Below are 19,844 nucleotides of genomic sequence, written 5' to 3' on the forward strand. Positions count from 1 at the left end.
GTTTTACTTTTACACTTTAACAATTTTATTTCTATGAGTGCAAGCATCTTACCCACTATTTTGCTATGGCCAACTCACGCATATATTTTTCTTTTTTTTTTTCCAGTAAATTTCTTTTATTTGAATGGTAAAACTTGAGGACAGCTTCAGGAGTAGTGCGAGGGACACAAATAGTGCTACAATCAGTTGCACACTGGTTTCAAGAACTTGACGAAATAGTACTATCAGCAATTTCAAAAATCATCTAATTGAATTAAAATAATATAGCTGCAGCAAAAACATACTCAAAAGAATGTGTTTTGCTTCCTTGCAGGGATGTCTTCGTCTTAACTGCAGAGGCAGGATGATAAAATCTCACTGTGATTCAGCTTACAGAACTCACACAAAAAATCTAGTTGATTTTTTTTCACAATCAGTATTAATGAAATGTTAAATCAAATTAGTTGTTTATTATTGTTTAGACCAAATTAACATATTGACTAAAGCATTCTTTTTTCAACTTATTTGGCATCTGTAGGCACAGACTCTGTAGTTTGATTGAGGTTATCAATATATTTCAATGAAATGTATTCTTTGAGATAGCATTACTTAATAAATTTTTATCTAAAATATAATTCAAAGGAGTCGACCAATCACTCTTTAGGAGGAATATGACATAAAAGAAAAAAGTGATATAAGAAAAAACTACTATTAGCTATTTTATCTTGGGCTTTCACGGGTTTGTTCATTGTATTCTCATTTTTTAAAAAAATCCAACAATTAAAGCATCATTTTAGTTGACATATATACTTGTCACCGAGGAAGTCTTTTCTTCTGATCTCTAACCTGAGCCATATGGAACCAAACAAAACACCAAATAATCTGAAGGAGCATTACAAAGTCAGTTTCAAAGAATCCCTCTGGATTCATTTAGCTTCCAACAGTCTATATTTGACAGTTGACTAATGTGATGTGTGTATGTTTTATTTTTTTTAATTGGACTATAATTGCATTACACTCTTGTACCAGTTCTTGAGGTACACCAAGTTCAATCATCTGTATTTATACACATATCCTGTATTCCTTCCCTCCCTCGACTCCCTCGCACCCTCCCTGTCCCAGTCCTCTAAGGCATCATCCATCCTCGAGTTGAACTCCCTTTGTTATACAGCAACTTCCCACCGGCTATCTATTTTACAGTTCGTAGTATATATATGTCTATGCTACTCTATCACTACGTCTCAGCTTCCCCTTCACCCCCCATCCCCCCAAACCTCGAGTTCTCCAGTCCATTCTCTGCATCTGCGTCCTTGTTCTTGTCTTGTCACTGAGTTCATCAGTATCATTTTTAGATTCTGTATAAATGAGTTAGCATACAATATTTGTCTTTCTCTTTCTGACTTACTTCACTCTGTATGACAGACTCTAGGTCTATTCACCTCATTACATCTAGCTCCATCTCATTCCTTTTTATAGCTGAGTAATATTCCATCATATATATATATATATATATATATATATATATATATATATGCCACATCTTCTTTATCCATTCATTTGTTGATGGGCATTTAGGTTGCTTCCATGTCCTGGCTATTGTAAATAGTGCTGCAATAAACATTATGGTACATGTTTCTTTTGGGGTTATGGTTTTCTCTGGGTATATGCCCAGTAGTGGGATTACTGGATCATATGGTAGTTCTATTTGCAGTTTTTTAAGGCACCTGCAAACTGTTTTCTGTAGTGGCTGTGCCAACTTACATTCCCACCAACAGTGCAGGAGAGTTCCCTTTTCTCCACACCCTCTCTAACATTTGTTGTTTCCAGATTTTGTGATGATGGCCATTCTGATTGGTGTGAGGTGATACCTCATTGTGGCTTTGCCATGCATTTCTCTGATGATGAGTGATGTTGAGCATCTTTTCATGTGTTTGTTGGCCATCTGTATGTCTTCTTTGGAGAAATGTCTATTTAGGTCTTCTGCCCATTTGTGGATTGGGTTATTTGCTTTTTTGGTATTAAGCTTCATGAGCTGCTTGTCTATTTTGGACTTTAATCCTTTGTCCATTGTTTCATAGGCAACTATTTTTCCCCATTCTGAGGGTTGCCTTCTTGTCTTGTTTATGGTTTCTTTTGCTGTGCAAAAGCTTTTAACTTTCATGAGGTCCCATTTGTTTATTCTTGATTTTATTTCCATGATTCTAGGAGGTGGGTCAAAAAGATCTAGCTTTGATGGATGTCATAGAGTGTTCTACCTATGTTTTCCTCTAGGAGTTTTATAGTGTCTGGCCTTACATTTAGGTCTTTAATCCATTTTGAGTTTATTTTTGTGTATGGTGTTAGGAAGTGTTCTAATTTCATTCTTTGACATGTCGCTGTCCAATGTTCCCAGCACCACTTATTGAAGAGGCTGTCTTTTTTCCATTGTATATTCGTGCCTCCTTTGTCAAAGATAAGGTGCCCATATGTGTTTGGGCTTACCTCTGAGTTCTCTATTCTATTCCATTGATCTTCCTTTCTATTTTTGTGCCAGTACTGTACTGTCTTGATCCCTGCGGCCTTGTAGGATAGTTTGAAGTCAGGAAGCCTGATTCCACCAACTCCATCTTTCCTTCTCAAGATTGCTTTGGCTATTCGGGGTCTTTTGCGTTTGCATACAAATTGTAAGATTTCTTGCTCTAGTTCTGTGAAAAATGCCATTGGCAATTTGATTGGGATTGCATTGAATCTGTAAATTGCTTTGGGTAGTACAGTCATTTTCACGATGTTAATTCTTCCAATCCAAGAACATGCTATGTCCCTCCATCTGTTTGTGTCATCTTTGATTTCTTTCATCAGTGTCTTAAAGTTTTCTGCATACAGATCTTTTTTCTCCTTAGGCAGATTTATTCCTAAGTATTTTATTCTTTTTGTTGCAATGGTAAATGGGAGAGTTTCCTTCATTTCTCTTTCTGCTCTTCCATTGTTAGTGTATAGGAATGCAAGAGATTTCTGTGCATTAATTTTGTACCCTGCTGCTTTACTAAACTCATCAATTAGTGCTGGCAGTTTACTGGTAGAGTCTTTAGGGTTTTCTATGTATAACATCATGTCATCTGCACAGAATGACAACTTTATTTCTTCTTTTCCAATTTGGATTCCTTTTATTTCATTTTCATCTCTGATTGCTGTGGCTAAAATTTCCAAAACTATGCTGAATAATAATGGTGAGAGTGGACACCCTTGTCTTGTTCCTGTTCTTAGAGGGAATTCTTTCAGTTTTTCCCCATTGAGAACGATGTTGGCTTTTGGTTTCTCATATATGGCTTTTATTATGTTGAGGTAATTTCCTTCTATGCCCATTTTCTGGAGAGCTTTTATCATAAATGGATGTTAAATTTTGCCAAAAGCTTTTTCTGCATCTATTGAGATTATCATATGGATTTTATCCTTCAATTTGTTGATATGATGTATCACATTGATTGATTTGCATATATTGAAGAATCCTTGCATCCCAGGGGTAAACCCCACTTAATCATGGTGTATGATTTTTTTTATGTGCTGTTGGATTCTGTTAGCTAGTATTTTCTTGAGGAGTTTTGCATCTATATTCATTAGTGACATTAGTCTGTAATTTTCTTCTTTTGTGACATCTTTGCCTGGTTTTGCTGTCAGGGTGATGGTGGCCTCATAGAATGTGTTTGGGAGTGTTCCTTCTTCTGCAATATTTTGGAAGAGTTTGAGAAGGATACGTGTTAGCTCTTCTCGAAATGTTTGATAGAATTCACCTGTGAGTCCATCTGGTCCTGGGCTCTTGTGTGTTGGGAGATTTTTAATCACTGCCTCAATTTCCGTCCTTGTGATTGGTTTGTTCATAGTTTCTATTTCTTCCTGGTTCAGTCTTGGAAGATTGTATTTTTCTAAGAATTCATCCATTTCTTCCAGGTTATCCAATTGATTGGCATATAGTTGCTTGTAGTAGTCTCTCATGATGTTTTGTATTTCTGAGGTGTCTGTTGTTACTTCTCCTTTTTCATTTCTAATTCTGTTGATTTGCATCTTCTCCCTTTTTTTCTTGATGAGTCCGGCTGGTGGTTTATCAATTTTGTTAATCTTCTCAAAGAACCAGCTTTTAGTTTTATTAATTGTTGCTATTGCTTCCTCCCTTTCTTTTTCACTTATTTCTGCTCTGATCTTTATGATTTCTTTCCTTCTGCTCACTTTGGGGTTTCTTAGTTCTTCTTTTTCTAAGTATTTTAGGTGTAAGATTAGGTTGTTTATTTGATATTTTTCTTGTTTCTTGAGGTAGGACTGTATTGTTATAAACTGCCCTCTTAGAACTGCTTTTGCTGCGTGCCATAGGTTTTGGGTTGTTGTGTTTTCATTGTCATTTGTTTCTAGATATTTTTTGATTTCCTCTTTGATTTCTTTAATGATTTCTTGATTGTTTAATAGTGAAATGTTTAGTCGCCATGTGTTTGTATTTTTTGCAGTTTTTTTTTCCTGTAATTGATATCTAGTCTCATGGTGTTGTGGTCTGAGAAGATGCTTGATATGATTTCAATTTTCTTGAATTTGCCAAGGTTTGATTTGTGACTCAAGCTGTGATCTATTCTGGAAAATGTTCTGTGTGCCCTTGAGAAGAAAGTGTATTCTGTCTTTTTTGGATGGAATGTCCTATAAATATCAATTAAGTTGAGATGGTCTAATGTGTTATTTAAAGCCGTGTGTCTTTATTTATTTTCTGTTTGGAGGATCTGTCCACTGGTGTAAGTGGGGTGTTCAAGTATCCCACTATTATTGTGTTACTGTCGATTTCCCCTTTTATGGCTGTTAGCATTTGCCTTATGTATTCAGGTGCTCCTATGTTGGGGGCATAGATATTTACCATTGTGATATGTTCTTTTTGGATGGATCCCTTGATCATCATGTAGTGTCCTTCATTGTCTCTTGTAATAGTCTTTACTTTCAAGTCTAATTTGTCTGATATGAGTATTGCTACTCCAGCTTTCTTTTGACTTCCATTTGTATGGAATATCTTTTTCCATCCCTTTACTTTCAGTCTATATGTATCCCTTGGTCTGAAGTGGGTTTCTTGTAGGCAGCATATAGAAGGGTCTTGTTTTTATATCCATTCAGCCAGTCTGTGTGTTTTGGTTGGAGCATTTAATCCATTTACATTTAAGGTGATTACTAACATGTGTGTTCCAATTACCATTTTCTTAATTGTTTTGGGTTTGTATTTGTAGGTGTTTTCCTTTTCTTGTGTTTCCTACTTAGAGAAGCTCCTTTAGCACTTGTTGTAAGGCTGAATTCTCTTAACTTTCGCTTGTCTGTAAAGCTTTTGATTTCTCCATCAAATCCGAATGAGATTCTTGCTGGATAGAGTATTCTTGGCTGTAGGTTTCTCTCTTTCAGGACTTTCAGTATATCCTGCCATTCCCTTCTTGCCTGCAGAGTTTCTGTAGAAAGGTCAGCTGTTATCCTTATGGGTTTTCCCTTATATGTTATTTGTTGCTCTTCTCTTGCTGCTTTTAATATTTTTTCTTTGTATTTAATTGTCATTAGTTTGGTTAACATGTGCCTCGGTGTATTTCTCCTTGGGTTTATTCTGTATGGGACTCTCTGTGCTTCTTGGACTTGATTAATTATTTCCTTTCCCATGTTGGGGAAGTTTTCCACTATAACCTCTTGAAATATTTTCTCAGACCCTTTCTTGTTTTCTTCTTCTTCTGGGTTGCCTATAATTCGAATGTTGGTATGCTTAATGTTATCACTGAGGTCTCTGAGACTGTCTTCTAGTCTCTGCATTCTTTTTTCTTTTTCCTGCTCTATGGCAGTTATTTCCCCAATTCTATCTTCCAACTCACTTATTCTTTCTTCTGCCTCAGTCATTCTGCTGGTTATACCATCTAGAGTATTTTTAATTTCAGTTATTTTGTTTTCCATTGCTGTTTGTTTTTCTGAGTTCTTATGAACTGTTTCTTGTACTTTCTCTATTTTGTTATTGAGATTTTGTATCATTTTTACTAACATTACTCTCAATTCTTTTTCAGGCATTTCTCCTATTTCCTCTTCATTTATTTGGTCTTGTGGGTTTTTTTCCTGCTCCTTTGCCTGCATGGTGTTTCTTTGTTTCCTCATGGTTGTCCAAACTTCTGGGGTTGCTTGTCCCAGTGATAGAGGCGTTTATAGAAGACTATCCAAGCCCCAGACTAATGTTCGAGTGTTGGGTTACACAAATACTAAGTGTAGGAAACACATACCTGTATAAGACACACAATTACTGAATCCATTAGGACATAAAGCCCTGGAAAGACCTGACAAAAGAACCCCAGTATGCTATCAGATATTCAAAGAGAAACCCAACAGAAATTGAAAACCAAAACAGAACAAAACAGAAACAAAAGCAAAAATAAACAAGCAAACAAATAACACCTTACACATACAAACACTAATCCAGGGAGTTATTGTAAGCTAGGATCAAATATAAAAAAGAGCTAGAGTACAACCAGGCAGAATGGAGATTCTCAGAATGAAGTTAGACAATTGTACTAAGAGCTAAGATAAAGACAAAAACCTAATATTAAATACCAAGACGGTGTGTCATCTGGAGAATAGAGCAAGGAGTCTGAGCAGATCGATAGTGTTGCTGCTAAGTATGTTAAGATAAAATAAACTAAAAATGGGTGGAAGACAGAGGAACAGAAGAGCGTAGTGTGACTGGAAATATGCAAATAAAAAGAAAGGAATAGAAATGTATAAAAGATAGAGATGAAAGGAAGGTAGGAGAGATATATAGTCCATACTACCAAAAACTTAGCTAGAAATAGAAGTATATAAAAAGGCAAAAAAATAAAAATAGAATAAAAAATAGAATTAAAAAAATGTGTTATAAAACTTGTAGATCCCTTAGGACTAAGATTGTAATTAATAAAGGGGAAAAAAAAAAACGAGAACTGATTCCAGAATGCACCAGTTCAATAGAATTGATAATAATATTTCTCTTTCCTTAGAGTCTCAGCTGTAAGTGTCCTTCTACTCGCCTTGGGTTTTTTGTATTATTCTGTGACCAGCACAGCTTCCGTTGTTGTTCATCTGTAAGCGCTGGTGTGTGGGGAGGGAGAGGGTACAATAGTGGCTCCTTCCCCTGGGAGTGAGTGAGCAGTGGCGCACTGTTGTTTCCGTTGGGCTTGGAGGTGCCTGTTGCAGAGGGATGCTGGTGGCTCAGGTGTAAACAGAAACTCTCAGAGTTGGACCTCTCTCCAGGTTTTTTTTTTTTTCTTGGCAGCCTCCCTGCTGCTGGTGCTCCTAGCCTGCTCTCGGCTGCTTTCTGGCTCTTTATGCTAGGCCTGCCCGAGGGCCTGAAGGTACTTCTTATCCCTGAGTCCCTTAGGTGGCCCTCAGGGATCCCTCCACTGCCTACTGCAGGCCCTGAAAGAGAGAGAGAGAGGCTATGCCTGCTGCTCCTCCCGCCCCCCCCCCCCCCCCCGCCCATGAGCCTGAAGCATCCAGCAGCCATCATGGCCGGGCAGCTCTCAGGGGCAGGCTCTCTTTGTCGTGGACCTCTTCCCTCCTGTCCTCTCAGTGTGTCACCTTACTGGCAACAATTTTTCTCACCCAGAACCAGCTCTCCAGTTCCCACGCTCCCACTGCCGGACCCTCTGTTCAGCTGTGAATCGATGTCTCAGTCTGGGAACGCTGAGCAGTGGTGCGGACCCTCCGTGTTCTTTTCAATCCCTCCCGTCTGCCACAGCTGAGCCGCTTCACCCTCTTTGAGCCATCGTAGATGCCTCCTTACCAGTTATGTTGGGATCCTTGTGGTCCTCTCTGGTGTCCGAGGTCATCTGCTGGTGTTCAGTTGGTTCTCTGTGGCAATTATTGCGTCTTTTGGTGCATTCCCAATGCATCTGTGGAGAGGGATGCATTCCACGTTCCACTACTTTGCCGCCATCTTTTCTCCTTGTATGCATTTCTTATGAAAGAATTTCCTGCCACAAACCTTAGCCATATGTATGTGACAGGTTTCAATCTCCATTACATTATCACTAAGCCAGCACTAACATAAAAAAAGAGTTACTCTAGTTTTAAGCCAATGATAGTGGAGAAGATTTTGGACTTGAGTTAATGCTGTAATGTGTTGAGGCTTTTAGAATGCTGGGAAGGGGTCAGTGTGTTTTGCAAGGGGATGAACAAGAATGTTTGAGAGCCAGAGGGCCGACTGCAGTAGGCAGAAAAATGACCCCCAAAGATATCAGGTTCTCATCCTGAGAACATGTGGATGTTATATTATCTGGGAAAAGGGTCTTTGTAGATGTGATAACTTAAGAATGTCAAGCTGGAGACATTATCATGGGTTGTCAAGGTGGGCCCTAAATGCAGAGAGAGATTTGGCCGACACAGAGGAGAAGACCATGCATGCCAAGATGGAGAAGAGAAAGACTCGAAGATGTTGGTCTTGAAGACGGGGGTGATGAGCCACAAACCAAGAACTGCTGGCAGCAGTGGGGAACAGATTCTCCACTGGAGCCTTCAGACGCATAGCCCTGCTGACACTTTGGCTTTGGTCCAGGATGCTGACTTTGGGCTTCAGGCCTCCAGAGCTGTGAGAGATTAAATTTCTGTTGTTTTTGGTAACCATGGTTGTCATAATTTGTCACAGCAGCCCTAGGATTTTTGTACCAGAGCTGGGGTGTTGTAAGAAATACCTAAACTGGGAATGGCTTCAGAATTGAGTAGTATGTAGAGGCCAGAAGAATTTTGAGGCACATGATAAAAAAAGGCTAGACTGCCTTCAGCTCATTATTAGTAGACCTGTGGACAGAAAACATGCTTTGGTGAAAATTCAGAATGACGTGGAAGCATGGGAGAAAATGCTTATATAGTCTTAGAGAATACATATTTCATCATAACAGAATGTTGGTAGAGAGGTAAACACTAAAGGCACTTCTGATGATAGCTCAGAGGAAATGAGGAACATGTCACTGGAAATTAGAAAAAAGCAAACCTTGCTATCTAGTGGCAGGAGATTTAGCCAAATTCTATCCTACACTTAGGTGGAAAGCAGGACTTACAGCAATGACCTTTGGTATTTAGCTGACAAGACTGCCAAGCAAAATGTTGAAAATATGGCCTGGTTTCTTCTTGCTGGTTGTAAAAAGATGTGAGAATAAAGAACTAAATCGAGAGCAATGTTGAACGAAAAGAAACTGGTTCTTTATGGTCTGAGAAATTGCCAGCCTATCGAGATTGCAAAAATTATGCTAAAATTAAGAGAATCACTCTTAGGAAATCATGTTGTGCAGAGAAGTCCAAAGGTGTCCTTTGCTGGTTCTGAAGAAGTCCAACGTGTGACTCATGGATTCTCTCAAGAAACTCGGAAGGCAGGAATAGAGATGGGATTATTCAGGAAAGGTCTTTGGAGGACCTTCTTGTCTAAGGGTATTTATCCCTGTGACATACATGGCAGATCTACAAGATTTATGCGAATGCTATATTAGCAGAGCTAGCTTGTACTGAAAGGGATTGCGAGAGGACACAAATGAAGGAAGGCTGCTGGACTCCAGATTCTACAGGAAAGAAACAAGCTGACAAAACTACTCAGCTGCAAATATGTGCGATCCTTCAAGAGAAAGGAAGCATGACTGTAGGTAAAAAACCTTAGTGTCAGAGGGCAGAGCCATGAGCCCAGAGGATGGACCCTCAAGCCACAAAGGATTATTTGCAGGCCTTGAAATGTACTGACATTTGCCCTGCTGAATTCTGAAATTGCTACAAGTCAGAGACTCTTTTCTTCTCGTGTCTTCCTTTTGGAATAGGATTGTCTATAACTGTTATTCTAGGCTTGTCCCCAATATATTTTGGGAACAGATAAGTTGTTTTTCCTTTCATTGGTCCAGATATTTAGGGGAATTTTATTCAAGGCTGGCTTATATCCAGGGTCACACCCATACCAAAGGGAGATGATTTAGGTGATAAGACGGAGACTTTTTAATCTTCTAATTTTATTGTATTTTTAAGTATTTATTTATTTGTTCATTTATTTATTGGCTGCATTGGGTCTTTGTTGCTGGGCACAGGCTTTCTCTTGTGGTGATGAGCTGGGGGTTCTCTTTGCTGCGGCACGTGGACTTCCCATTGCAGTGGATTTCTTGTTGCAGAGCACAGACTCTAGGCATGCGGACTCAGTTGTTGTGGCTCCTGGGCTCTAGAGCACAGGCTCAGTAGCTGTGGTGCACAGGCTTAGTTGCTTTGAGGCAGGTGGGATCTTCCTGGACCAGGGATTGAACACATGTCCCCTGCATTGGTAGGCAAATTCTTAACCACTGCACCACCAGCGAAGTCCCGAGACTGAGACTTTTGAGCAGGTGATATTTCCATGAGACGTTGTACTTGAGCTGATGGTATAAAGGATTGAGGTTTGGGGGATTATAAGATGGAGTGAATGTATTTTGCACGTGGAACAGACATGAATCTTTGGAAGACAGAGGGCAGACATTGGTGCACTGAGTAATGACTCCCACAGATGAGAGATTCTAGGACCCTGTAAATATTACCTTATTAGAAAAACTGGTCTGGGAAGATGTGATTACATTCAGAATTTTGAGATTGGGAGAGTATCCTGGATTATCAAGGTGGCTCCCAGATGAACTCATTGAATCCTGATAAGAGGGAGGCAGAGGTACATTTGACACACATGGGAGATGTGAAGGCAGAGGGAAAAGAGATTTGAAGATGCTGCCGTAGAAGAATGGAGACTTGTGGCCATTAGCCGAGGGATTCCAGCAGCCACCAGACGCTGGAGAAGAGAGGGAATGAATTCACCCCAGAGATTCCAGAGACAGTGTGGCCCTGCCAATATCTTCATCTTGGCCCAGTGATACTGATTTCACACGATGGCCCCAAGAACCATGAGATAGTAAATTTATATTGTTTTAAGCCACCAAGGTTCTCATACATTGCTAGAATTAGCCCAGGAAACTGATAGAGGTTGGATTACTAATCCTTTCTCTGAATATTTCATAGATTTATTCATTCAGTCAGTCATTCACTGACTCAAAGATTACTACCTCTTAAGTTCCCAGTTTTGTGCCTAAAGGCAGAAAAATAAATTAGTGCAATAAAATATGACACAAGATGTAGTGAAGGAACGAATAGTAGGCTTAGGCGAACTAGGAAAAGAGAAAATTAAAAAATAAAGAGGTCTTGGAGGATGGATAGAACACCAGTTGGCAAACACTAGAAAAATGTTAAAAGCATTGGCACATCCATGGTTGTCATACATAAAACAGCAGGGGATGGGGACACCGTCGACAACTCCACACTCCTCTCACATTTCTCATGATTATCTCCTTCCAGGTCAGGTCCAAGGCTCATAACGCAGCAAGTAAACCAATACGTATTTCAGGAAGAGTTCCTTGGAAGGCATCCTCCGAGGGGCCCCATTTCCTACAGATCTGCTCTCTCACCCAGTTACCCCAACACCCTCCCCCTTTGCCGTCCGCGTGACAGGTTACTCATTACACAACCCCTGAGGCCACAGCTCTCTTCGTTCTCCCCTGAACCCTGGGCTCTGTCTAAACGCCAGGGCACGTAAGCACTTACATTCATTCCTCTCCGCTTTCCCCCAGTCCTGTGGTTGCCTTCCACCCCCCTCTGCCCCCCACGCAGGGACGCTTGGACTCTCTTTGACTCTTTCCCTCACTTGGCTGATCTTCTTGCCCACAGCATAGGGGCAGTAAGGGAAAGAGCTTTGAAGTGGGAGAGGCTGGGTTTGAATTCGGGTTGTAACTCTTTCCTTCCCTCCCTCAGTTCTCAGCTGCTTCTATGTAGTTGGGCTCATGATACACAGTAGTAGCTAACTCTAGTGAGCACTGCCTACGTTCTAGGCACTAAGAAAAGAACACTATATGTTTTCTCCCCCAGCAATCCTACAAAACAGATTTTTTAAAAAAAATCCCCATAATCGAGGGAAGAAAACTACAGCACAAAGAGGTTAGCTGCTTGCCCAGGGTCACTCTTGGTAAGGGGCAGAGCCAGGATTCAAAGCCAGGAGGTCTGGTTGCAGAGACTTTGCTGTTAACCATGAAAGTAAAGAGATGATTAGCGGGTTGAGCCTCTGGTCCACACATGACAGCCCCCTGATTTTCCAGGGGAGTTTCATGTTTGATCTGTTTCCCAATGTTTCCAAGCAGCAGGAGAGTGTCTCAGGTGATCAAGTCCATGTACTGGTATAAATGCAAGCCTCACGGTCCAGGGCTGCTGTTGTGAGAAAGGGTTGGGCAAACCATGTGCTTAGATGTAGCAGTCATTGAAAATGATGTTTACGGAGAATTTTCAATGAGCTTATGACAAAGTGATCAAAGAAGACTGTACAATTGTCTGTAGCGTCTGAGCTAAACTCTTTAAAAGACTGTGTCAGCTGTGGTCAACATCTATTAAGCAGTAAACATTTTTCCTATTCGTTTGGGACCCACACGACCCAACCAAGGAAGGACTGCTTGAAGAGTGTCACGAGGCGCTCTCCGTCCTTGTACTTTCCATAGCCTGGACCAGAGGACTGTGCCTGCTGATGATGCCCAATAAATGCTTACTGATTTGAAGAACGGATGAAGGAGGGAGGAAGCACCACTTTGCACTGGTTAGATCATCATCTTTAACAGACTGGGGTCAGTCTGGGGAGTCATATTTTTAAAAGGAAATTAATATTTTTATTCCAGGACGCTTCCTGGCTCAGTCTATGGGCAACAGAAAGGCAGAAGAGGGGATGTAGTCAGTTCCCAAGGCAGCAGCTTGAAGTTGTTACTGCTGTAGGGAGATCACCCCAGGCACTTCCTGTTTTCTGCATTTGATAAAGTTGGGTTTGATGCTGATGCAATTTGTCATATCTTGTTTATTTTACTCTCCTACGACAACCAGGCAAGAGTCTTTTAAACCTAACTATTTGCTTGCTGTTCCCATCCAGTGGAAAGCACAGAACTATTCTATTTATTTTCCCCTGGGGTCAATCTATATCACCACTTTCTACCTGGAATGAGATACAGAAGTGATTCTGAGACAGTGAGGTACCTTTTTCTGTACTCTGCACGATGCTGGCAGTAAAAGCAGGAAAGGTTTTAAAACTATGTCCTCGATGTTCGCGTAGTGCTTGTGCTTTCCAAAGCACAATCACAACTACTCCTCAATTTACCAGGTGTTAGTAACCTTGTTTTGTGGACAAGAAAACAGGGCCAGAGATGTCAGTTGACTTTTCAAGACACAAAGCAAGTACATGTCAGAGTTAAGACCATTGCCTTAAATTTCCAGCTCCAATTTTGCTACTACCTGACCCTCACTCATTTTGTAGCTACTTGCTGTGTGCTGGCATGGTGCTAAGTGCTTTCTCTGTGATGTCCCTCAGCCTTTCAATCCTCTGTCCTAGAGCACACACCACCCTCCTGATGACCTCGCCAACCTTATCTCAGGCCACTGTTCCCCCTGGTGGCAACTCCGGGGAGACACCACACTTTTTCCTACTCTAGACACTCTGTGTTTGCTGTTCCCTCTGCCTGGAGTCTCTTCCCTTACTCTTCACATGGTCAGCTCCTTATCCTCCTTCCAGCTTGACCTTGAGTGTCCTCTCAACGAGAGTTCATCCTGGGTGACACTATCTCAGCAGGGCCTCCCTGGTAGTCTCTCTCCCAGGGCTGTGTTTAATTCCTTCTTAGCAAATAAACTGCAAACATTTTACAACTGCCAGCAAACATTTTACTTCGTTGCTTACTTGTTTATTATGTCTTCCCCGCCTAGAATGAAAGGACAGCACCATGTTTATCTCATTGTCCTAAGGTGGGGATCTGCACATTGTGGGACCTCAATAAAAAATGTGCCTCATGACAACAGGAGAGGAATGGAGGTCGTTCCTGTATTAAATAACAAGCTGGAATTCTCCTTCAAATGAAAAACTTTGATGCTGAAATGAAATCTCTTTCTGGCTGTAGTGGAGATAGAGGGTTGGTGACAGGCACCAGATAGATGTAGGTTGGCTAGTTTGGGGTTGCTGAGCTCACCCAGGGGCAATAAGAGGGTGGCTTGGCCTAGAGCAGTGGCCATGGGACGGGAGAGGGGACTGAGCCCAGAGATGCGTAGGACTGGGTGACTGACTGGGAGAGGGGGTGCAGGAGGAGGGTGGGGCATTGACTGTGCCTTCCTGGACAGCCTCCTGTCTTCCCTAACAGCCTGGCTGGTGACACTGGGTTGCTGAGTGGCCTGGCCTCCTGTTGCCATTTCAGGTCCAGCAGACAGGAAGCCTGGGCAAGGTGGTGTCCTGGTCCCACCAGTTCCCCTTTGCCCGCCGACTCTGGTTGGGACAGGTCCTTGGCTTCCTGAACATCTATGACCCTGACTATGCCAAAGCGGTTTACAATCGAGGAGGTGAGAGCTCCTGGGAGAAGGTGGAGCTTCCTGAGAGCACAGGGCTCAGGCCACCATGTGGGGAGGGGACCTGGCCCTGTGCCCTATGTCTGGGCAGCTGAGGTCCCCACCCTATTCATCACCAAGCATCCTCCAGGACTCCCCAGTGCCCACTTGACCTGAGCTTCTCTGTCTCCTGCAGACCCCAAGGCCCCGGATGTGTATGACTTCTTCCTCCAGTGCACTGGTGAGTGGGCACCTGCCTTCCCTGCCCGTGGTGCTGGGTGAGGAGGAGCCTTCCCTGCTCCATCCCTCCCTGCGCAGCGCCCACTTCCATGGTTATTCCATCCCCTGGAACACCTGGCCCCCAACAGCCCATCCTAAGCTTAGCTGCAGAAGGCTGCCTTGTGTGCTGGGTCCCTCTGCTGGCAGAACCTGATTACCCTTCTGGGTTCCTGGGTAGAGCAGGGGGCACTGGGAGACAAAGATTTGGAACCTGAGGATGCACAGAGCTGGGGTGGCCAGGGCAGTGGGTTCCCTCCCACCTGCCTTTGGATGGCCGTGTGCAGCCTCGAGACTCCTCTGATGAAGGAGAAAAGGCTGTTTCCCCAACTCCATCACTTAAAAACTTGCATTGTTTTCTGTTTTTTGGTTCCAGCTTGAACTCACTAACAGGACACAGGCTGACGCTCACCTCTCTCTGCAGAATGATCTCTAGGCGTCTCCCTCGGGCCCCTCTCCCGTCTGTACCCTGTGCAGCCCCCTCTCCCTGCCTCCTCCCCTCAGGCCTTGGAGTCCTGTCACCTTTCTCTCTAGGCTCCTGTGTTCCCTCCAGCACAGGGATAGGCACACAGCAGGGGCATAGAAAATGTTCAGTCGAGGGGAGAAACTTTAGCTTCACTGAGGGGGACTGGCTGAGAATTGCAGGACCTGAGATACAGAGGATGTGGTTTTACTGGTCGGGCCATGGAAACCTCCCAGGGTGTCTGGCCCTGTGCCAGGTGCTGTTAGGGGTGCAGGTGCGGAGGGGGTGGAGCCAAGTTACTGCCCTTGGGGAGTTTTTAGAAGGACAAACTCACGGAACCAAAAAGCTAGAGGAAACTACAGAATGGGGTAAGAGTGAGTGGCCCTGTGGTGAGAGCAGACAAGTCAAAAGGGGTGGGCCTGAGTTGGCTTCCTAAGGAGGCATGACAGTCAGACAAGCAAAGGGAGAGAGCTGGGCACCCCAGGTTGGCAACAACGTGAACACAGCCTGGAGGCAGGGAGTTGAAACCTTTCTTTAATTTTCGTTTCATTCATTCTTTCTCAAAGCTGAAGCAACGTGAAGGACACAATCAATTAAACGTAGAACACCAATGACCAATGAGGACGGGGGAATAAACCCTAGAGTTGGGGGCTCTGTAATAAGGTGTTGCACAGTAGTTATAGTTGGACCACATTTGGGTCTGAGCTTCCTAGTGACAATAGATTCCTATATATACAAAATCACTCACCCTCCTCCCAGCTTGGCATTGTTTATGCATTTCTTTCTACATTCGACCAGTGTGCTGAGTGTGAGTCAAAAATTATCCGCACTCTGACTGTAGAATTTATTTTAATTAACTTTTAGAAAAGGCAAATGCATCATTTTCCAACATAATCGTCTTGCCTTTCAGTACACTTGTCCATCTGTCAACAAGCTTTTGTATTCCCTCATTAAAAAATGTTTTAGGCTGAGCTCTGCGCCACGAATGCACTGGTGGCACTTATGCAAAACTTTTGTCCTCCTAGGACTCTTTTCGGGGACCAAAGAGGTGAACGTCTGATTGGGCAAGATGAGGACTATAGGGAGAACGTTTTAACACTTCAAAACCAAGTAATCCACGCTAGACAGGTTTCGGAAAGTGTGTGGGAGACGGGTACCAAAACAACTCACAAAAGAGCATGAACAGAAGCATTTGGGTGTCTGCAAACAAAATGTGGACCAATCCGCTCAGCAAGGTGAAAGTTTCTTAAAGAGAATCATTACTGGGGATGAGACATGGATTCTTCACTATGAGCCTGAGAGTAAACGGCAGAGTATGGAATGGAAACATCCTCAATCACCGACCAAGAAAAAGTTCAAAAGTCAACCATCAGCTGGAAAATTGATGATTACAGTTTTCTGGGATTCTCAAGGGCCAGTATTGGAACTTCATCAGGAAAAATGTTCCACGATCAGTGGTGCTTGTTACAGTGAGATGCTTATTGAGGAGCTGAAGCCTGAACTATCTAAGGGCGTTGTGATCGTCCACGACAGTGCACGTCTGCACACTTCTGCCCATACTGTCGACACTCTGCAAAAACGTCATTTTGAAGTGTTAAATCACCCTCCCTATAGTCCTGATCTTGCTCCATCAGACTTTCACCTGTTTGGTCCCCTGAAAGCAGCCCTACGAGGACGAAGATTCACTTCTGATGAAGACGTGAAGAGAGTGGGGCATTCATGACCCAGTGCCCGGCCTAAAACATCTTTAAATGAGGGAATACAAAAGCTTGAGACAAATGGACAAAGTGTCTTGACAGGCAAGGAGATTATGTTGAAAAATGATGTATTTGTCTTTTCTAAAATGTAATTAAAATAAATTCTACATCCAGAGTGTGGATAATTTTTGACTCACCCTCATATATCAGCCCCTGTTCCTTTTGATGCCAGCTTCGCAGGGAAACCAAGCAGAACCAAGACACTGTTCCTCCTGGGGTTTCTGTGAGGCCCAGAGACACAGGAGTGACCTTGTCTTTGATGGCCCGGTGTACATACACGCCTAGGATCCTGCGCTCTCCCTTCCTAGCAGTGAAGATGAGGGAGGGATGGAGGGAGAAAAGTAAAGCCAGAATCCTGGATCTGAGTGGCCACCCCATGACCAGTCTGGCCTGAACAGCTGGAGCACTCGTGTCCCTCTGGCTCTCGGGTGTGGGATGGTGGTGAAGGGAGGAGCTGGGGCTGGGCCTGCCTTCCCTCAGGACCTGATGCTCCCCAGCCCAGAAAGGCCTGGCTGTGTTGCCAGCAAGGATGATGTAGGGAAGATGGCCTACCTGACCATGTGCATCAAGGAGAGCTTGCGGCTCTACCTGCCTGTGCCCCAGGTGTACCGCCAGCTCAGCAAGCCTGTCAGCTTTGAGGATGGTCGCTCTCTACCTGCAGGTGGGTGGGGTGGATTTCAGGGTGGAACCAGAGTCCTTGCAGGTGCTCTGTGTCCCCCTGCACCAGTGGGGAAGAGGCCAGGCTTTGTGTTTGGCCTTCATCCAAGTCCTAGCTCCACAATGTATGGGTAAATACTTCTACCTCTGAGAACTGCTCTCTGTCCTGTAAACTGGGGGTGAGAAGAGTCCCTGCCTTACAGGGTTGTTGTCAGGATTAGAGACAGTATTTGCCAGGGCTATCATGTCCCACCATGCAGGATGTGCCGTGAACAACTTCAGGAGGCGTCATTCACTTAGACTATGATGCTGTGCAGTGTGCAACCTGTGCAACTGGGTGTGGCAGCTTTGCAAGGAGTGTTTAACTCTGGATCGGACGCACAGTGAGCACCAATGAATGGTGGCTGCTACTACTGATTGCATAAAATTGTGAATAACCACTTCCCTTGAGGGTCAGTTAATGGAAAGCAGAAAGTATGTAATAGCCTTTGGCTCTCCTACCTCATAGTGTGGTGGGTCAGTCCTCTCTCCCTTTTCCATTCTACAAATGTCTGTATCAGGTGCTGTGCTCCGTGCTGGGGCTACAGGAAGCAGGTGTGAGGATGCTCAAAAGCACGTTGCTGTGTTGAGGATGGTCATGAACCCTCTGGCACCAGCAGTGCTCAGGGAGGGGCTGGTGCCCAGTTAGGGGGATGCTAGGGGATTCTGGCCTGTGAGGAGGCGGGCCTGGCTGTCCCAGGACCACCTGGTCACCAGGCCTCTGCTCCTCCCACAGGCAGCCTGATTTCTCTGCACATCTATGCCCTCCACAGGAACAGTGCTGTGTGGCCCGACCCTGAGGTACACCATCCCAGGGCCCCAGAGGTCAGATGAGGTGGGCGGCTGCAGGGTCAGCCTGCCCTAAGACCTGACAGGTAGTTAAGCCGGACCTGTCCCCTTAGGTCTTTGACCCCCTGTGCTTTTCCCCTGAGAATATGACCAGACACCACCCTTTTGCTTTCATTCCCTTCTCTGCTGGTCCCAGGTAAGGAAAGCCTAACATCCCTGGTCCTCTGGGCTGGGGAGGTGAGGACGGAGGATGTCGTGGGGGAGGCATCATTTGGGGGAACTGTGGGATGAGGGGGACCATGCTGGGTGCGTAGTGACCTTGATGCCGGGGGAAATTCCGGGGACAATCCTCCTGCCATTAGCATGTTCTCATCCTTGGCAGGTGGGGTGGGTGCATCATTCCACGAGAGACCCCTAAGCCACAACCCACAATATGAACCTACCTAGTCTGGGACCCTCACCATGCTCCCAACATCTCTTTCTTAGGCCCAGGTCAGTCAATCGATCAGCCAGTTATCCATCCAAAAAGAGTTCCTGGTTTCTGTGGGCCACTGAGAGTACTGGTTTTCATCAGTCTGGACACCCAATAGCCTGATGTCATTTTGTGCGGCTCCTCACAGGAACTGCACGGGGCAGCACTTTGCTATGCACAAGGTGAAGGCGGTCACAGCCCTCTGCTTGCTCTGTTTTGAGTTTGCCGCGGACCCCTAGAGGCCACCCATCCTGTTACCCCAGCTGATCCTGCGCTCCAAGAATGGCATCCACCTCCACCTGAAGCCACTGGGCTCAGGCTCTGGGAAGTAGCTCTGCTGAGAGTAGGGCCCCAGCCAGCCCAGGCTGTGGCCTCTCCCTGGGCGCTGCCCTCTCCAAGCCGGGCTGTAGAGTAGCTGTGTTCCCCTGTCTTCCGCAGACTTGTGGGTTAGAAGGGGAGTAGGCACCTGCACAGATAGTCACCTCCAAGGCAGCACCATGTAAACAAGTGCGTCTCTAAATGCTTACCATGCACGTGTTCCAGAGCTCACTCATTCATTCAGCAAACATATGGTGAACACCTACGGGCTTCTAGATGCTCCAGTTATGCCCTGTAAACATCCCTTTTTCTAAAACATCCGCAACATTCGCAGCAAAAGCTGTGCCTTGGGACTGGCAGTTATGACCAGGCACTTGCTCACTCCACGTGATAGACAGATGGTTTTCGGGGCTTGCCCTTCACGGAGATCTGTTTCTTTGTTTAACTTTGTGTGTATGTGTTTGGAATGTAACAGACATAAGGACAAGTCGCTTAAGCCAACAATACACAAGACAATGAATTTTTCATCCCTGGTAACCACTGCTAAGGTCAAGGAATATGGAGGATGGTTTCATGGGTGTATCTTCCGCCCCTCCTGAGACAGGTCTCTATGGCACTCCTGCCATTGTCACCATCTGTGTCACAGTGACCCGGTGCACTGGACATGTGGGGTTTTGTTGGGGAAGGTGGCAGAGTGGCATCAAGGGTGGCTTCCTGG

At 44.2% G+C, this 19,844-nt stretch overlaps 1 pseudogene; it reads left to right on the top strand.

Annotated features, from left to right (window-relative positions):
* Positions 1–13,531: 13,531 nt before the first annotated feature.
* LOC130857608 (cytochrome P450 4B1-like) lies at positions 13,532–19,140 on the top strand (annotated as a pseudogene).
* The last annotated feature ends 704 nt before the right edge of the window (positions 19,141–19,844 follow it).

Source organism: Hippopotamus amphibius, chromosome 1, assembly GCF_030028045.1.
Source record: "Hippopotamus amphibius kiboko isolate mHipAmp2 chromosome 1, mHipAmp2.hap2, whole genome shotgun sequence".
In the NCBI taxonomy this organism is placed as follows: domain Eukaryota; kingdom Metazoa; phylum Chordata; class Mammalia; order Artiodactyla; family Hippopotamidae; genus Hippopotamus; species Hippopotamus amphibius.